The sequence below is a fragment of the Rattus norvegicus genome, chromosome 16 (assembly GCF_021556685.1).
Source record: "Rattus norvegicus strain SHRSP/BbbUtx chromosome 16, alternate assembly SHRSP_T2T, whole genome shotgun sequence".
NCBI classification, from domain to species: domain Eukaryota; kingdom Metazoa; phylum Chordata; class Mammalia; order Rodentia; family Muridae; genus Rattus; species Rattus norvegicus.
In genome coordinates, this window is record NC_141549.1 from 27,280,001 (window position 1) to 27,299,883 (window position 19,883).

The following is a 19,883-nucleotide window of genomic DNA, read 5'->3' on the forward strand; positions in this document are numbered from 1 at the left end:
ATTCTTTAGGAATTTTGCTGCATTTAATTAAGTGGACTTCAGATAAAAGGTTTGATTGCTAAACCCGAGTCCTTCCTGAGTTCTGGCTCTTTAGAGTGGAACTCATATGCATCAGAATTTCTCAGTTTATTTCTTCAACCTCTACCCTCTTGACTTCCAGAAGACTAACTGTCCTGGTTCTTTTCTTAGTGTGTTTGTGTTTACACTTGTGTATGGCCCATATGCACATATGTGCATGTGCATGTGGAGGCCAGAGGACAATCTGGGATGACATATGTCAAGAGCCGGCCACCTGTTTGAGACAAGGTATCTCATTGGCATGGAACTTGCCACTTGGTCTTGGCGGGCTTGCCAGTGAGCCCTAGGGATCAGCCCGGTTCCACATCCCTAGCAATAGGATTATAAGTTTACGACACCATGCTCAGCATTAAAACAAGACAAAACATGACTTCTAGGGATTGAACTCAGGTTTTTGTGCTCTTGTGGTAAGTACCTTACTGACTTAGCTATTCCTCTTAGCCCTATTCTAGTCCTTCTGCAAACTCCTTCCTCCTTTCAACACTGGCTTTTCTCAAGGGATCAGTCTTTACTCTTACCACACAATCCCTCTAGCCAACCTCACTCACAGTTTGGTTTTAACTCATGGACTGTCAAACCGTGATCTCTAGGACAAATCAGTGCAATAAGCTTTGATGTGTACATTTGAGTTACTCTGGTCAGTCATTTCTGCCTGTCAGCACTGCAATTTTGGAGGGTCTATGCTGGCTGCTCTATTTGACCCCTCAGCTGCTCCCCCTACCCCGAGTGTTGCTATGGTTTGTAGCCCATGTTACCAGCCCATCCACTCATAATCTTCCCTATAACAATGTTAACACAATTCTACTTTTCATTCTGAACGTATACTATACTCTGTCTTCTTTCAGATATTCATCACAGTAGCTTGCACCTATGATTAAAGAGGCAACCAGTAGAGAATGGTTTATGGTGAAAGCCATCAGAAGGATTTCCTCATTACCCCTGATCTTTAACTCCCATAACTCTTTCTCCTTGCAGTTCTCATCAAGTCTCTGAGTTTGTTGCTTGGACTATTATTTCCTGATAGTTTGGAACAATGTCTACAGGCTTCTGTCATACTTTTCTATTCCTTCTCCAACTGTTAATCAACATTGTCTCATAACAATTGTCTCATCAACCCTTCTGCTTAGTTAATTTCCATCATATAGCTCCATCTGTCTGGCTTTATTGCCCTAACATTGATAACATCCTTGGCTCCTGATTCAGAGGATGAGAATCTTGGCATGCCTGTCTTCGGCTTCTCTCCCTAATTTCTTCATCATCTTCTGTGAAGAACAATGACATTCTGTTTGCCAAAGTTGATATTCATTTGATATTTTCCCTCAAAGTCTTGACAACATCACTCCACCATTCTTGAAATCCATTGTGACTGATAAGTTTGACTTACATTTAATTCTCCTCCCCTCTTCAGAAACCACTTTGGAAACCACAAAGTTGTTCTCTTTGAATCTGAACATCTGACAAATCCCTGTCTTGTGTTTGTATATATGTATATATATATATTTTTTTCTTCTAATATTTCTCCATTTTTCACTTTCTGAGGCTACTATAACTTGGTGCACTGGAAATCATACTTGAGATGACTATCCTAGTTTTGTTTCCATTGCTGTGATAAATACCCTTGGCAAGACCAATTCTAAGAAAATTTGTTCAGCTGACAATTCCAGACTGCAGTCTATCATTGCAGGGAAGTCAAGGCAAGAACCCGAAGCAGAAAATCACACCCATGGTCAAGAGCAGAGACAGAAGACAAGCATGAATGCTTACTCTCAGCTTACTTTCTATCAAGGGAATGTGGCCCCCCTTTCACTGTTTTGTATTTGCCCACTTCTCTTCTTTTTTAGTCTTTTTTAAAGCAACATGAAGCCTGCCATGGAAGCTGAGCAGGTTCTGGTACCTTGTATTTGACTGACACCATGAACTAAAATACACCTTTATTCTGTAAAAATCACAGAGCTTCAGGTATTCTGTTATAGCAACAGAAAGTGAACTGAGACATGCTCCTTTTACTTCATTTATAATATCATTTAATACATGTAAATTTTTCTTAATATTAGCATGAACCAATTGATCAGTCTTTATGGTGAGTGCTTTGTACATCTTGTTTAAGAGATCTCTTCCCTACTTGAAATGGACAAGATAGGAATTTGTCTTCTTCACTTGGATCTTTAGACTACCTGAAAATGGCTTTTGTGTGTGATATAAAGTTCAACTGAAACTTCCTTGCTAACAATGAATAGACATAAACCTAGATTTTAACATACAGATCATGTAAGTGATAGAGGCCAGTTGGGTGTGTGGTGTGTCTTCTCCATCTGTCTTATGTCCTCCCCTTCTGTATGTTGCCCTGTGATCTCCAATCAGCCACCCCTCTCCTACTGTTGGTCAGTGAGTTCCCCAAAAAGGAAGCCCCTGTGTTGCTTTGGTGAGGACAGGAACTAGTAAAGGAAAATATATAACTTGCTTATCTATTTGGCCACAGTATGATCCTATTTTCATGACACATTTTACACAAGGAAGCTACAGTATTAAAAAGTTTTAAATTTAAAAATATTTTTTGTATACTACCTATTTATATACAGAATAAATAAAAACTTGAAAGGTAAGCATTTTATCTTAATATTGGACTGTTTATCAAATCTAGATTCACAGTGCAAGTAAGTCTATGGAATCTGCTAGCCTTGAGTAATGCCTGACCTTATAAATAAGGGTCTCTGTAAGTATTTACTGGGTCTGTATTCCCCACTAGACCCACAATAGAATAGACCCACACAGAAACAAAACAAACAGACAATAGAATATGGTTGGTTAAAGAAAGAGATGCTGACTCAGTTTTTTAGTCAACAATATGGTTGATATTAAAATTCACTGTGAGACAAGAAAGAAGCTATGATTGTCTTTATAGAAAGAGTGGGAAGGCTGAATTAATGACTCAGGAGGCAAAGAACTTGCTATGCAACTATGAGAACTCTTTGATTCCCCAGCACCCGAGTAAAAGTCAGGTGAGCAGGGGCCTGCCTGTAGACTCAGAATGTAGGAGTCAAAGATGGGATCCCAGGAGCAGACTAGAGAGCCAGACCAGCCACAACTTCTCTGTGAGAGATTTACTGGGTTTCAGTGAGAGAATGCAACTTAATAAGTAAGTTGGATGGTGATAGAAGACACATAACCTCAGGCCTTCATGGGTACACACAAAAATGTACACCTCCTGGGCACATATCCACGTATGCCCGCACAAAACATTCATAAATATACATATACTACACATGAATACACAGAGAGAAGATGAAAAAGAGTGGGAAGGCCAGGCATAGTGTCACATGTGTATAATTCCAGCACTCAAATATCTAAGGAAGGAGGATCTCAAATTCAAGGGCAGCCTAGGCTACATGCAGAGTGAGACTGTGTCAAAATGAGGAAGACGACACTTTTAAAGGGTATAGTCTGCTACAAAGAAAAATCTGCAGCATTGTCAGAAGTAATTTTTGCCTTTATTTTGGAGTGTCACCCACATTTTGAATGCATTCCTTTCAGTGTGTAGAAAGTCAACCTTTAATTTCTTCAAAAGATTTATTGAAAAGCAAAATGGATGGGATGCACAATGTGAATCTTGAAATAGAATTGAGTCGTTTAGAAATAGTCTTTACTACCCACAAACAAGTATTTATTTGTATTAGCAAGAGGAAATTTTTAAAAGCAAGAAGTTTTGAGTAACTGAAATTACCTCCCATATAAAGTCTATTGGAAGGAAAAGAAAGCTGATGTTATTGCACAGGGTTTGCCTTGAAGGAGCGAAGGTCTTTTTGCTTTGAATATAATTCCAGAAAATCCTGTGTGCGCTCTTGGTGATACTTGACATACTTCACTGTTGGTCTGTGCTAAGTCCGCTCTCTTAGTCAAATTGAAACAAGAAAAAAAAAAAAAAAAAAACAAGGGATGGAGACCTTCTGGTATCAAATAATTCCTCACCTATGTGATAGTCATTGTTAAATCTCCATTTAGCCTACTCTTCATTGTATAGTCTGTTCTTTTATATCTTTCCTCTAAGCCACTTTCTGAATCTTCTCAATACTGGTTTCATCCCATCCATACCCCCCAACTCCTGATTTATTTGTTAATTATGATCTGTAGACTCCAAAATTGAATGTAACATTTTGGCTCAGGTGTACTCAGATGCTGGCCAAACATTTTGGATGGTACTCTACAACTCTCTAATCACCAAACATGAAGATTACTTTCATGGTAGATGATTTCCAGACTTATGGTTAGAAAGGGCAGTTTCCAGACTTGGTTAGAAATGGCAGTTTCCCCTCACTAGTTTAGCTTTGCTGCTCCTAAGACAGATCACAATGGTAGTTACAAAATTAAAAAGCTGCAAATTTTTAAAGGAAATGGGTTCTGGGGGCTGTAGATGAAGGATGTCAAGATATTTTTGAAAGGTAGAAAGCATCAGTTGATAGAAAATGTATTAACAGAGGAGAAAAGGCTGAAGCAACGTGATATCAGGGAGGAAAGACAGCTCAAGGCAGACACATGGTACTGAGCACCAGGAAGCCTGTATCCCTGGATGAGCAACCATGACAAAAGACAGATATGAAGAGGAAGGTAAAAAATGAGCGAATGCTATGAAGTCTGCATACCTCATTCTACCTATGTGGATAGACAAATACCCTAATACCCCTGCCATGTACAGTTTCCAGAAAAAGACTAGACTACAGTAGCTTTGACTTAGGAAACATACATTTGATAATATGATTAAGATCCCTTAATGAAATTCTTAAAGAAAATGAATATTTTTGTGTAAATCTGTGTATAGAATGATGACATTGTATAGAATAGTCAGAACTCTGGTCCTCTACCCCTGAATTGTGGGAATAGGGAATCATTTGGGGGAAAATTAATTGGATAAACAAGAACATCAGATGGGAGATCCTCATTAAACAGCTGGACCCTTCCAATAATGACACATAAGCTGTACTGCCCTGGGTTTCAGGCTGGATGGTCAAGTACAGTCTTATACTGGGGTTGGCCTCCCATAACAATGAATCAGAAGCAGTCAAGTAAGCAACCAGGTCAGGAGATTCAGAGGAAATTGGAATGATCAAAGAGGAAAGAAACCTTAGAAACAACAGTTGCTATTTGCGAGATTCCAGAAAATATGCACATGCTGTCCAGGAAAGAAGACTTGGGAATTAAAAGTATGAAAGACATACATTAAAACTTCAGTGAAGAGTTGGGCTGCTGCTGAAATTTCCCAGGCAGCAGATCAAAAAGAAGGAGACAGAAATAGAAGAAACAATGGGAGGCCGTGCTGGCTCCATCTACAAACTCCTAATAGGAGCTTCAGAAAGAAAACAAATAAAATGCTAAGAGAGAGCACACTGAATGTAGACAGGATGAACTCCAACATACATTTGATAAAGTCTGTGAATAGAGAAAATATATTTTCCAAAAATATTGACAGAGAAAACAGTAAGTCCCATGCAGAGTCTCAGAGAGACAAGTCTCTGACTTCTGAGCTACAGCAGTTGATGCCAGAGAAAGCCGAGATGTACCTTGAGCTATGGCTTATGAAAACCTAACACCGTAGAAGCTTCCTAAAATATATACATACATGAAGGTAATCACAATGGAATTACCAAATAATGGGGGTGGGCAGAGTCCTACTTTGACATCTCTTGTCATCAAAAGAAGATTCCAGAACTGCCATTGAATTATATCTAAATTGACTTGTTCATCAGAGGGGTCCCTTGGGAACCCCTAAACAATCCAAGCTGCTGCCAAGGCTACATGTTGCTCTCCACAAATGAATTTCTAGTCCCAAAGGCTGAAATCAACGTCTACACAACTCCCTGAAAATAGAGAAGTTGAGCTGGTGCCTACGTAGAGCCTGCATCCCGATAGGCTAGTGTACTCTGGAAGGTACTCTGCATGACACCATAACAGAGACGTAAGCACCAGCCCAGCCTTAAACCCTTCCATCTACAATGGTGTCCTGCTTGAAAGGTATGCTAGAGCAACGATGGCAGAACAACTGTGCAGTAACTAACCAGTATCTGATTTAACTTCAGAACTGCTCTGTGTGATGAAATCCATACTCAGCACTGCTTGGGTGACCAAGAATCTGAGACTGGATAGCTCAGGGACCTAGGGTAAAGCAAATATTACTGTTTTAGAAAAGGCATACAGCAATAAAACGACTCTTACCTACGACTTCTGCTATACTCATAGATCAGTGCCTTGCTCAGCTAACATCAGAAGAGTGTCCTTCTGCAGCAAATTGGGACAAATAGAGACCCATAGACAGACAATTAGAGAATGAGATACCTCAAAACACTCAGGCCTAAATCAGATGTCTCCATTAAATCTATCCACACCCCTCCCCAGGGCTCAGGGAACCCTGCAGAAGAGGAGAGAAAAACTCTAAGAGTCAGAGGAATAAGGTCTTCTAAACCCTAAACAGGACCAAGAGTATGAACTCATGGAGACTGACAGCACGCCCAGGACCTGTGCAGGTCTGCACCAGATGGGCTTCTAGAGCTGAAAGGAGAGGTGGACACATTTTCCCCATCCCTAACCCCAAAGCTATCTTCAGTTAACAACCACTTGCAAGTGAAAAGTTAGTTTTCTTCAAGGGAGTCTCAGTGGGAAAACAAACTACTTTCGTTGTTTTGGTTTGGTTTGTCGTGGTTTTGGTTGTTTTGTTTTCCCAAGACAGGGTTTCTCATGTAGCCCTGGCTGTCCTGCAACTAACTCTGTAGACCAAACTAGTCTTAAATGTAGGTTGCAGCCCAGCAGTAGATGGCCACAGAAAACAAACTTGTTGGCATCTGTGGTAATCTTTTTCTCACACTGTCATGTCAGGGCTATTTTTTTATTTATCTTTTAATTTTTTTTCTTTCCTCTCCCCTCCCTTCCCTTCCCTTCCCCTCTTCCCCCTCCCCTCCCTTCTCCTCTTCCTTTCTTTCCTCTCCTCTCTTCCCCCTCTTTGTCCTTCCCCTCCCACTCTTGGGCTCTTTTCCTTCTGTTTGTTTCATCCTATTCTGATGTACTTTGGGCTTTATCTTATTATTTTTTATTATTTTATCTTAGATGCCTGTTTGTTTTCTAATGAGAGACAGAAAGGAGATGGATCTACATGGGAGGGGAGGTGGGGAGGAACAGAAGGAGGAAAAATCATGAACAGGATGTATTATGTCAGTAAAAGTTTCTTTTCAAAGAAAAATATCAATAGAAAACGAAAAGCAATCTTAGGGAACTTGTTGCCCGCATGGAGTCCCGGGCCTGATCGCACTGTCAGTGAAATGCAGGGGTAGAACAGTGATGGCTGCAGAATGGTTGAAATGTCTCAAAAGTCTTTTTTTCCTTTCCTGGGAGACTCTAGGGAAAGCTGCTCTCCCTAACTGAGAAAAGACAAAAAGGATTTGGGATACAGGTGAAATCTCTCTGATTCAAGGCTTCCAGAGACAGAGCCCAGAAAGACGATTGGGAACAACTTTCATCCTAGTCTGGAAAATCTAAAAACCTGGAGTTCTGAAGTCCAAGCATTCCTGCTCCAGATACGAGAGAAATCAATACTCCCTGCTCTGTTCTGTGCAGCCTGGACACTGCTCACTTGTGCCATGAGAGGGTACGTCTTCTGTCATGTGTGCACTGACTCAAATGCCAATCTTTTCTGGAAATAAGATCACAGACGCAACCCAAATAGCACTTCCCCAGTCATCTCAGCATTGTTTTATTCAGTCAACTAGACAGGTAAAGTCCACTGTCACGGGACATAGAGGCAAATTTCAGGTTGACAGTCAGGCACCACCTATGTCAGCCTAGCCCAAGAAAACCAGAAGGAAAGAAAACAAAAAGGGATGCATTGGAAATATCACTTAAGGTTTATCTGGCATGAGAATGGTCTTCTAGGTCTATTAAGGTATGGAGGAAAATGAAGATACATAAAAAAATTACCAACCAAATAAAAATGTGAAACAGTTATTAGCATGAGAAATAAATACAAAAAGATATACAAGACATAGGTTCAGTTATGAACAACATTATACTTTTGTAATGTAAATATTTAATTTTGTCATGAACAAAAAGTGGGATATGATTGACTTGAGAAGATTTTGGCTGGACTGAGTGTGTGTAGATGCATAAGAATCTGGACCCTCATCTCCCACAGGAGAAACCCACAGGTATTAAGAGGGCTAAAAGCAGTTGAATATCATTTGAAATATGAAAGTTAATACTAAATATCTGAAAGAATTGGAAATTACTACCTTTGGACTCTGGAACTTAAGGGTGGATTGGAAGGATGTTTTTAAAGTACAATTTCATTTTTGCTTTTAAAGTTATGGGCATATACTGTTTTGAAAACAGTAATACAAATACATTTATAGAAATACCTCTTCACTTATAAAATTTTAATGTATCCAGGAATATTGTTCAAAGTCATATTAATTTGCAAGAAATTGACAGAAATGCATTTTTTAAGGTTATTGAAAAAGTGACATATATTTTAGTTTGGTATGAATTGTGAGTTTAGATGTATGCCTAGCTGGATGTTTGACACTGGAACTTGAGAGAATGTACTGTTTTATTCCCATATGTAATTCTGAGCTATTCTTTAATATTTATCAAGTATTTGAAAAAGGTGCCAGTATGGTTGGAAGCCAGTTTGTTGTCCTTGAGGGGATTTGCAGCTGTCACAAAATGGGCATGTGGTGTCTTCTTACTTTAGAATATGTGTTGATTAGTGTTTCCCAGGAACGTTAAACAATGTTTATTTGAAACATTTAATACTTGATCTTATGATAATCTCCTCTGGCTTTGTGTGGCTATGCCTGAAGACTCAACATCACCTCCCTCACCACTGTCACCCATGTCCCTCACAGCCTCACCGTCCCTCATGCCCTTTGTGTAAACTTCAGTCTTTCCTCCTCCTCTCAGTATTTCTTTCTGTGCAGAAATCCAGCTTACAAACTAGTGATCCCGTCTTCCCCTTTCCTGTAATGCAAGAGATATTCACAAACCACATTGTTCTACTAAGCATTACTTAGCGTTTTACTTAGTATTCTACTAAGGAATACTAATGTATTCCTGGTTTTGAAGGGTTGAGGGCCTAGCCCATTAGGAGTTAGGGATTTTACATCTGTCTCATATTAGAGGGTGTGTTAGGTTACACCTCAAAAAAGACCTGAAGTATCAGTCAAAGCCTTCATTGTCGTATCACCGTTTGCCATGTTCCACATAACCCTTCCTCTCCTGGGTCGTTTTCCAGCTGGCAGAAATAAGGATGTTGTTTTTCTGTGTCTGTTATATTTGTAAGTATACAAATACTTTGAGAAAGTATTCTGAGTCACTGGCAAATGCTCGGCTGTTTCTAGAAAAACTACTGGTGAATATTTCTAGAGAAAAGGCTTCTGCTGACTGGAATCCTGTCAACTCTCTTTAGGAAGAGTATCATCTTGATTGGGAGCAAGACTAAGGAAGCTCTTAGGACCTTATAGGTAACACCGACCCAGGATATCAATTCAAATATCATCTCTCAGCTTGCTCTAGAATCCAAGGTCTTTGCAGAAAACAGCATTCCTACATCCTTGTGTATGCTTTTTAGTTTCTTTCCAACTTTGGAAAGAGATTCAAGAAACTTAAGACACTATTTTATTAGCAATTTGGTGGGATCATATAAATAATTACACAATGAACAAGGGCAGTTGGAGGACCAAGCAGGGAGAAACAACACATACATGGCCAGTTCTTTAAAAAGCCTGATCTGGTAATGGTCTTCCCCTCTCCAGTGCCTATGAGTTCATTAACATTATCTCTGTGGGGGGCTTCAATTGCCAGTTGATTGAATTACATTGGTAATTGAGCACATCGGAAGGCCCACACTTATTTTAAAAATGAAAACAATTTTATTAAAATGCAAATTCACATACCATGAAGATCCCCTATTTAAATTGTATAATTCAATGGTTTTAACATAGTGTATTGTTTATTTAAAAATATTGGTGTAAAATGTATGTACCAAGTCCTTTCAATGCTATAACATAAAATTTGCCATTTTTTTCAGTCCCAGTTCTCTAGAGGAGCAGAACCAGAGGAATATGTAAGAATGCACACGTATAATTTAAAAGGATATTTTAGTAGCGTTACACGATTGGAGACTAGACTATATGACAATGTCTGTCTACAAACTGCAGGTATAGGACTCAATAGATGCTAGGATCTAGGGATCTAGAAGCTTCTCAACAAGAAGGACCGATGTGCAGCCTGAGTCTGAAGCTATAGGTTTAGAAGGTCATGGGAAGGCTATCACAGTGAAATGATGTTGGCAGACAAGTGAGACTCGAGTCTGATACCCATCAGTGATGGCAGTAGAAATAGACAATTTTCTCCAGAAGACTTGTGCTTATGAACAGTTGCTGGCTCCTTCCTTCTACTTTTGCGCCATCTTTGCTAGCAATGTATAGGACAATATGATCAATATCTATGGCACGTCTTATCCCTTTAGCTGCTGTTCTACATGCCAATCATCTCTGGATACGCCCTCATAGACAAATTTAGAGGTAATGCTTTACTGATATGTAAGAGTCTCTTAATCCAATCAGGATTAAAAGCACACATGTACACATGTACAGTATTCAGTACCAATAGTACAATCACGTTATTGTGTAACCATCCCTGCCATCTAGCCTTGAGATTCATATTATCTTACAAAACTGAACCTCTTTGTAACTATAAACAATAAATCCCCACTCCCTCTGCCCCAGCATCACTACTAAAGATTTTACTCGCTGTGTGTATATGAATTTGACCACTCTATGTACCTATAACACTTGTCTTTTACATTTGACTTAGTCATTAGCATAATAGTCTCAGAGTTTACTCATGTTGTAGCATGCATGAGAATTTCATTCCTCTCCAAAGATTAATGGTGCTCCATTGTTTATCGATTAATATACATTTAAGTTGCTCTTCTTTTTGGCTACTTGTGAACGAGTATGTGTTCAATTCCAGAAAGGCTAATTTCTAACTCATTCTTTTAAGTTCATATAACCTAGCACAAAGGGAAAAAGATTCTTCTTGCTTTCTGTAGCTATCACTCAGAAATCCACAGGATTCTAAAGGATCCCATGGGAAGAGATGCTTGGAAAACTGAGCAAGATGTGGTGATCTACAAAGGGACCAAGGTAGAAGTACAGAATCTAAGAAGACAGTGACACACAGAAAAGGTTGTGTTGTGTTTTTTTTCCCCATTACTAACCCTATAATATTTGAATAGCTAAGCTTGGATAGCATGGACATGACTTATGGGTTTAGAATAGCCCACAATTAGGGCCCATAACCACCCCTCATGAAGGAAGACCTTCATTAGCTCAAACCCTAAATTCAGAAACCAACAGAAAATTTTGCCCTTGTAGGGATAGAATATAAAACTCCTCTGTGTTATTGGATTTTATTAAATACTGCAGGCTACTCTGTGTTTCTAAAATACTGGGGTATTTTAGACGTGGTTCAAATGCTATGGTACCTACACATTCTCCATGGCTGTGTCACACCATGTACTGGGCTTGCCCTTTGTAGACTATGTGCTTTGTTTGTATTCCTCTTGTGTGATGTTCCTTATGGCTTAAGGAAGATGCAGACATGTTTTCTCTCCCAACTCTACACAGACTCTTCCACTGTTAGCCTCCTGGAGACCTTGGAAGAAAAACAAGTTTTAATTCCTGTTGCTACCTTGACTACTTTTCTTTTTCAGAGCTTTTTTTGTTCCTTTACTTAAAGTTTTTAATTAAATTTTCAATTTTAGTAGATAAGTAATTGTATATATTTATGAAGCACAGTGATACTTTGATATGTTTAGGATGTGGGATAAATAAATTAGAGTAATTAACAAATCTATCGCCATATAGAGTTATTTTTCTTGCTGACAACATTAAACGATCTCTTTTGGCAGTTTTTTAAATACACAATTAAGTTTATTATATCTACCATGTAATAATGTGGATAAATTCAGAGGACACTGCTAAGTCAAATATTTACATGTTCATTTCATTCATATAAGAACCCTTGTTAGGGGCTTGCTATGTTTGACATGCTGTACTAGACACTGAGGATGGATGGAAAACTGCAGTGAAGTCCTGGTCTGCAGGATATTGGCCAGTCAAGTCAATCATACGACAAAATCAGTGGCAGTGGTCCATGACTCCTCAGTATCAGTTATTGTCAGAGAATGTTCAAATACAGGGGCTGCTATCCCAGAATAAGTCCTCGTAAAAATTTACACTCTCGTTTTCCATGGAGTTGGATGAAGAGTTGAGGCAAGAGGATTACTGTGCGTTTTGAGTCTTATCTGTACTACACAGAGAGTTCTAGACTAGTCCGGATTTCAGAGAGAATTCCATGCCAGCCTAGGCTTATAGGGTCTTATAGGAGATCTGTCTAACTCCAACGTTTCCTAGTAATCTTAAAGTTTCATTTAAATATTAATTATCCTGCAAAAAAGTGGTCTTCCAAGGTGTCTAATAAAGAGGACTTCTTAGACCCAACCACAGCAGAGGAGGCATCAATGTGTATCTGCTAACCTGCTGGGAGGAAGCCCATCCCCAGGCACTGATGAAATTTGGTCCAGTCTAGAAATAGGCCTTTTTCAGGTTCCTTGGAACCTGATGATTTGCCTGCCTGCTTAGAGCGACTCGCAGGAGCTCTGGGGTTCCTGTGTTGTCATAGCTTACCTTCGTCTTTGGAGTTAAGTTACTGAGAGTTCGGAACGTACAGGAGTGGACTGATTCTCCCAGATCTGTTTGTTCTTTTTTACTTTGTTTTTTGCAGGGTTTTGAATTCCCTTTCTTCCTGTGAATTGACAGTACAGGTCCCACACCCCTACTGTCTGTCTCTGAAAGTTTATATTTTCAAGAATAAAGGCTCCAGAAGTTCCTCCAATGAGCTGTATTCTGTTCCTTTACTTTCTTTTCTACTCATTTTCTCTTTTCTCTTCCTAACATATGTGGCTTCCATTTGCCTGATGAGGTGAGCTGTGTACAGTTTCTCTAGAACAGTGAATGAAGATGGGACCCACTGTAGCGTTAAAACTCCGTGCAAGATATATTTGAACTTTTTTTTTTGCTAAAGATTTATTAATTTAATCCTGACGTTTTCCCAGCATAGTTGTGGGGCCGTATCCCATATTTACCCAAGTAATGTAACAAAATATTTGGGTAAGGCTGGTTAAGATCCTCTCTGGCCTTTTTGATATCAGAGAGGTTACCAGAGCAACAGAATTGTTCAACCAGGTGCAAAATCTATTTGGAATTGCTTTGATCCAGGTTTATGTATTTATAAAGCAGTTAAAAATGAAACAGGACTTTGCGTATTCAGAGGATCCAACAAGCTGAACAAGTTTTCCTTCTCCACTGGGGGGGGGGGAATCAGATTTTTTTTTGTATTTTTTATTAAACATCTGTGTTTTTGTGTCTAATGAACTCAGCACTTCAGTAATAAATATTATTTGGTGATAATATTGCTCTAATATTTCTTAAGTTGTATAAATTTTAAAGGTACAGGTGAGGTGTGTTCAATTATATTTTGTTAAAATTGAATTTGAGAAATGAAAACCCCAGTCTCCACGGTGGTGGCACACACTGCAGCTGTTTTCTCTGTTTGATTTGGTTGCCTCTGGCAGAAAGCAGATTTATTATTTGGGCCTCTCTCTAAATTCACAGTCTGACAGCCATGTCCTTGTACTCACCAAACTGTTCTTTTCCCATTAATTAAATGGCAGCAAGCAGCCCGTAAAAGTTACAGTTGTGTCTCCGTAATGGAAAACCCATCTCATCAGCCCTGCTTGATTGTCTTGTGTTTCCTGGAGGGAGAAGGGACACTTTTCTACAGCTCTCCTAAAAATCTAAACTAATTGGGCAGATTTGATAGTGGCTAACTCTATTTCTCCCCTTTTGGAAAATTTAACCACTCATAAAGAAGAGCTGATTTGGTGGTTTGGGTCTTGTTGAGAAATGAAATGATTCACTTGAAGGGCTCAGGATCAGGCTATAGATGCACAGATAGGATTAAGTGTGGTGTGATAGCAAGGACACACACGTACATGGCAGGAAGAAGAGACACCAGCGATGTGTGGAGCAACTGTATACCACTTCCTATGTGACACACATAAGGCACATAGCCACCTCTACTATAAAAATATAACAGTATGTGTCCAGGATTCCTTTCGAACCACACCCATTTAAGTCTTGGGGTGTAGGAGTGTCTTAATAAGGAGAATGCCTAGGCACTCTCTGCTTAGCAACCACCGTTAACTACCGGGCTCTTAGAAGGAAAGCAGATATCCACCATGAGTCACATTGTTGATACAAACAACCAAGGCACAGCAAACCAACCTTACCACGTAGACAGTCCTTATCTGAGTAGGAAACTTCACAGACTGCATTCCCAGAACCAGTCAGGCCGGCCTTGTCAGCAAGCCCTTCAGGAGACAGCCTCAGGCAGCTGCACTAACACTTCCCTTTGCAGATTGCATTTTGCTTTTGTAAACAGTCTGTAAGAATGCACTGAACCCTGACTGACAGTGAGGAGGGGTAGTCTTGTGAGTTGGACTATTAGAGGTCAGACTTCACACTTGATAAAGACATTTAGATAAGAATTTTGTAGATTTCTCTGTCTAAAGAAATCTGTGTTTAAAGAAACCTGCAGGACTATGATTTTTAAAATTATATTTTATCATAACCTGTTATGCATAATTTGTGCAAGCAACATGACTGCTTCCAGAATTTTCAGACTTCATTACTGTACAGTTGAAATTGGGTCTTACTGCCAACAACTTAAATTAGACCATGCTATTTGCTTATTGAACAATTATATCTGAGGATGAATATTCCTAGAATATCTGGGTCCTCTGTATCACATTACTAAATATGAGTATGAAATTGAATTAATCAAGAAATGGAATTAGAAGTTAGGGAAAAGCTACAATATTTCTTTTGTAAAATAACATAACTACTTTGGAACCATTTAGTCAAATATAATAATTTAGAAATTATAGCATTTTCCAGTTCTGAATATTAATTGGTCTTTAAAATAGTCAAAGGAACTATCCAACTTCTGGTTCCTTAAATCTAGGCAGTGTTAGACATAAATTTCCTCTTGTGGCACAGGATTCAAGTTAGGCCAGTCATTGGTTGGTTACTCATCCAAGTTCTGCACTACAGTTAGGCAAAGCTCAAAAACCGAGGAGAGGAAAGAAGGATTGTAAGGGCCAGACATTACCACAAGAACATGGCCCACAGAATCAGTTAAGCAGGACACAGAGGGACTCATAGAAAGAGATGCAGCTTACACAGAGACTGCATGAGTTGGCACCAGGTCTTTTGCATATATGTTATGGTTATGTAGTTTGGCATTTGTGGTGGTTTGAATATGCTTGGCCCAAGGAGTGGCACTATTAGGAGGTGTGGCCTTATTGGAGTAGGTGTGGCCTTGTTGGAGAAAGTGTGTCACTGTGGATGTGGGCTTTAAGATCCTCTTCCTAGCTACCTAGAAGTTAGGAGCAAGATGTAGAACTCTTAGCTCCTCCTGTACTATGCCTGCCTGGAAACCACCATGTTCTCACCTTGATGATAATGGACTGAACCTCTGAACCTGTCAGCCAGTCTCAACTAAATGTTGTCCTTATAAGAGTTGTATTGGTTATGGTGTCTCTTAACAGGAGAAAAACCCTAACTAAGACAGTATTCTTGTGGGACTCCTAACACTGGGAGCAGGAGTGTCTCTGACTCTTTTGTGTGCTTTTGGGAACCCTTTCCTCCTATTGGTTTGCCTCATCCAGCCTTGATATGTGGATTTTTGTCCAGTCTTATTGTAACTTGATTTGCTGTGTTCAGTTGATCTCCCTGGGAGGTCTTCTCTTTTCTGAAGGGGAAAGAGGAAGAATGGATCTTGGGAGAGAAAAGATGTTGGGGGTTGGTGCTGGAAGGAATGGAGGGAGGGGAAACTGTGGGATGCATTGTGTAAGAGAAGAAGAAAAAAAGAAACCAGAAAAAAATAGTCAAGAGAATTTTTAGCAAAGGTATTAGGTAGATGAGCTAATAAAGATGATAGAATGATGAGGGAAAGGTTGGAAGAAGCCATCTGTTTCCATGGGTGTGGTTTCTTCCTTGTAAAGTTCAAAGCTGCCTCAGGACAAAGTACCATCATTTCCTGTTTCCATCGTATTAGAATGGCATCCAAAATTCAGGGAAGGCTACTATTCTTAAGGAGGGAAGATGGAAAAGAGGCTGAGAGATCTGGGACTCTACTTGGGAGAGTGTCATATGGAGCCATACTGAGCCTGTTACCTGAAGTATTGAATGGCTCTTTGCTTGATCTTATTTGACATGACCATTCTTTCCTTCTTGTTATAGGTAATATGTCACAATTCTGGGTTGACTGGCAGTGTGTTCTATACAGACAATTTTAAATGCATTTCCTTGGGGTTTCACTAATAGACACACACACACACACACACACACACACACACAGAGTCACTGGTAGCTCACTTGCTTGTGTGCATGTGTTTGTATATGTATGTGTATATATTTGTGTATTTGTGTGCATGTGTGTATGCATTGTATTTGCTCTGTGTCTCTCATTAGCTTTTTCTTGTTCTTGCTCTCTTTCACTCGTGGAGTGAAATTCCTGTTAACATAGAACAGTTCACAGAACCTGACATCTATCATTTTTCGTCACCTCCTCTTTTTCATCAGAGAGTAGACAATATCTTTGGATAGAGAAGTTTCTATAACAAGATCTACACAAGGCAACATCCCCTCTTCTTCTACATAAACCCATCTTGTCTGCATTCCAGGACTTGTGGTTAACTGAAGGCCTTTTCTGTCAAATGCTGTGATAGTCACATAAGAACTACCAGAAAAACAGCAGTGCTTGACAGGAGCCTAAAGGCACTTGTTTAAATGTGCTTCCTTATTTCTCCACGGCAGGCACAGAATGGGATGATGGAAACACTCAAACTTGCAATTTTATATTATACAATATACACTTATTGAAATAAACAATGGGTATGTATAAAATCAGAACTGAGTGAAGATGAAAATCATTTAATAGGTTATCTACTAACAAAAGAAAACAGTCACATAATTGTGTCATTTATGCCTTGGACATAATTAATAGGGAGATAATAATTAATAGCACATGATTCTTTATTAATTAATAAATCACTCTAGGAAGGGGTAAGAGTAGAGATAATGAGGATAAATGAGTAGGCAAAAGCAGTACACTGTGAAAGTCTGGTAGGCATCTAGACCCAAGCAAACTGTCCTAAAAGGTAATATACACACTGACATGCTCATTCTGAAGATGTTTAAGGATAGCTCAGACAAAGGTAAAAGATCCTTCAGCTTGGAGGACAGAGAAAGGGGATTTGACAAATAATTCTGCACAGGCAAAAAGAATCAAAGACTCATCTAAGGCCTCCAACACCTTCAACATGGGTCGGCCAGTGTGGCAGAAGTAGATAGTCCAGGAACTGAAGGTCAGAATTGGGACACAAGACAGCAGAAGAGATCTGGACACAAAGAACCTGGCCACCATGTTAACAAGGTTGACATTTCTCATCTTGGTATTTTCCCTCCAATCTCTCAGCCATGCTCAGTGGTCTCCTCTTAATCCTATATTAGGTACTAGAAGCCATGAGCCCATATGTAGTCATTTTTGTGTCTATTCAGTGAGTCAGTTTGGCAGGCTTTTATAGAATAAAGGATAGATGACAGAGGCAAATCATTATGTTATAATCCCCCTCTAGGTAATGCTGGAGCAAAATCGTCATGAATATCTCTATAATAATCCAGCAGACAAAAGGAGCATAGTAATGGGACAAGTCATGAAATTCTGATTACATATTTAAATTTTAAGATGATTTTAGTAGGAATGAATACATTCCACATAACATGATAGGTTGGACTATTATAAAGAAACATGCAGAATGAAGATGCTCTTAGGAAATGGAGCTAGCATTATTCATGGACAACTCTAGTGATAAGTTTAAAATCCAGATTTTATGCTGTTTAATCTTGTGTGTGTGTGTGTGTGTATGTGTGTGTATGTGTGTGTATGTATGTGTGTATGTGTGTGTATGTATGTGTGTATGTGTATGTGTATGTGTGTGTGTGTGGTGTGTGTGTGTGTGTGTGTGTGTGTGTGTGTGTGTGTGTGTAAAATGTCCCTTAGTAGGTTATGAGTTCTCTCAAAGCTTCTTTATTTGAGATGGCAGGGCAGCTACTTCCCAACTCTCCTCTTAAAATGTTTTCCAGGTTGGTCTTTCCTTGTCTCTCTCTCCTTCTTCCTAAGGTCATCTATCTGTGCTTGAATGCTTAGCACTCCAGGCCTGTCTTAGAATCCTTTCATCAAGAGTATGTAGGAGAGGCGCCATTTTGCAAGGGATCAGTAGAGCACATCGGGAGGATGATTCTAGTGTCAGTTCTTTCTACTTCTTCCTCTGGGTTGGATATCACCTCTTCCTCCCAGAGTAGTGCCAGGATCAGTGCCAGGAACTATTGCCTGAACATTTACTCAAGAGACTTTATTAGCATATTACAGACATATGTGCATAGCTACAAATACTGCAGTATTCATTATAACCAACATGGATCCAGCCTAGATGACCACTAGATGATCCAACTGAGAGGATAAGAAAATGTGGAATATAATTTTATTCAAAGAGAATTTTATTTGAGTCTAAAGAAGAATGAAACAATATCATTGGCCGGAAAATGTGTGGAACTGAGGATCATAATGTTAAGTGAAATAAGCAAGACTCAAAAGATAATGGTCACATTTTCTCTCAGACTTGGACTCCATATCTGTCTGTCTATCAGTCTTTCTGACTACATACCAATCTATCTATATATCTATACATATAAACATATACATATATAGTGTATATATGTATAGATATGTAAATGTATGTATATATTTATATATGTATGCTATATATATACACATACTTTTACACACATACATACAACACACACAATTTAAATGAATACAGAAGTTTTGAAATTCAATGAAATTTAATTTCTCAACATTTTTTTTTCAATCATCATGCTTTTGAGTGATGCCAAGGTAAAAAACTTTGCCTGGTCTTACATCCCAAAGGTTTTCTGTCTCTTAAGTATTTTATAAGTTTAACTTTGTACATTTAAATCTATGATCCATTACGAGTGGATCTGTGTATGCATTGTGAGATGTAGAATGAGTTTTCCTTTCATTCCGTCAGTTTGGGAGAGTGCCGTGTGCTGCTAACACCCTGCCTCCTGTGAAATGACCCATACACCTCGGTGAGAAGCCAGTGGGATGCAGCTCAGTTGGGTCTGTTTCTTGATTCTCTGTTCTGAATCATTGGTCCGTGAGCCAATCGTTCTGCTGATACCATGCAATCTACCACAGCTGTATAATAATGCTCAGAGTGGCAGACTGATGCCCCCATGGACAGACTGATGCCTCCATGGACAGACTGATGCCTCCCACCCGACTCTTCTCTTCAACTTGCCTTAGGTGGTGTTATTCCTTGCCCTTCTCATACAAATTTTAGAATAATCTTGTTTATACTTGTAAAGCAGTCTTGCTCAGGTTTTTACAGGAGTTCTATTAAATCTGCATGCCCAGGTGTGAAGAATTTTTATATTCCCTATATTGACACTTTTAAGTCATGAATGTATCTTCCATAAACTTATATATTACACCATTGAATTGTTTCATCAACATTTTTATTGGTGTTTTCAGCAGATACATCTTGTGTTTTGAAG

General features: G+C 39.1%; 1 protein-coding gene across 12 annotated transcripts in view; it reads left to right on the forward strand.

Annotated features, from left to right (window-relative positions):
* Nucleotides 1-19,883, forward strand: part of Csgalnact1 (chondroitin sulfate N-acetylgalactosaminyltransferase 1) — a 342,493-nt gene that overhangs the window by 194,596 nt on the left and 128,014 nt on the right. Inside the window, exon 1 of one of the 12 annotated variants that reach the window (XM_087588272.1) lies at nt 5,962-7,705. The gene's annotated coding sequence lies outside the window, so the exon portion shown is untranslated. 12 annotated transcript variants of the gene reach the window in all.